Here is a 1,085-nt window from a genome sequence, read left to right as displayed (position 1 = left end):
GAAATCACGCGCCTGCTCCAAAATAAAGAAGTCTCGCGATCACGTGGTGCCTTTGCATGGGTGAGAGCACGGTGGAAAATCCTTTGCCAGAAAATCATCAACCGTCTCATTCATCAAAGCAAAAAAAAGAGGAGACGATAAACTAGAATGAAGCTCTCTCATTAGGGGGACCACCTCCCAAGAGAAGAGTAACCGACAGGAAACACAGTTAGAATAAGAAGAGAGAAGAGTACAAATCAGCGACTAAATGTTCTTTGTTGTAGGTAAATTGCTTGGAAGGAGACTACTTATAGTACAAGAGAGGGCGGGTGCGCCGCCCGGGGTGTTATGCTGAATTAGCCTGTTCAGTCGGATGAGCAGAAAAGAATCGAGCTAGGTCAGGGAAGTCGAGGTCTAGCTGGAAGAGGGTGCGCATAGGCCCTCGATCTCTACCCTACCTCCTTCCTATACCGTTCCTTAGTTCACCCCAAGAATCCGGACCGGCCGTAGGATAGTGAGCTCCTCTGCCCACTTATCCCATGAGCACAGCACTACTGTAATTCTATCTCAATATGCTGCTTTGCTGAGAAAGAGACAAGCGGATTAGGATAGCTCAACCGAGACAAATCTCCTGGAAGTTCACGATCGACAGACAGAGATTGTTGTCAGAAGAGAGCACCCGACAGAACTTCACTCTGATGGGGGATCGAGCTGAACTCTGATGGATAAAGTCAAGTGGGGACCGAGGGCAGATGCTGGCGAGATCTCCGCGAAGGCGAACCCAACCCGAATTGGATGAGAGCAAAGGTCAAGTCTGGGCACCGCACCGACCGGCACGACTCAAAGGAAATGGAATGAGGTCCATCGCTAGCGATCCCTATTACTCTCTCTCTGGCGTAGGACCCAAGGCGAACCTCGTCGAAGATCGTTTGGGTACTCAAGAGTCGGAAGCGGAGTAGAGTGAAGCGGTAGAGTGCCTCAAATGGTGGGAATGGATACTCTAGGAAATGATTGGAATGCCGGACGAGAGCAGGAAGATCAGTAGCTATCGATGCGAGGCCGGGCAACCATTGCCGAAGAGGATAGGTGCGGGGCTGACCGAAGAC

This window comes from Curcuma longa, chromosome 2, assembly GCF_044706935.1.
Source record: "Curcuma longa cultivar G26 ecotype Majalengka, Jawa Barat chromosome 2, ITB_CL_G26_1.1, whole genome shotgun sequence".
Classification (NCBI taxonomy): Eukaryota; Viridiplantae; Streptophyta; class Magnoliopsida; order Zingiberales; family Zingiberaceae; genus Curcuma; species Curcuma longa.
The sequence above is the reverse complement of the archived record's forward strand: the minus strand, read 5'-3'. Positions refer to the sequence as shown.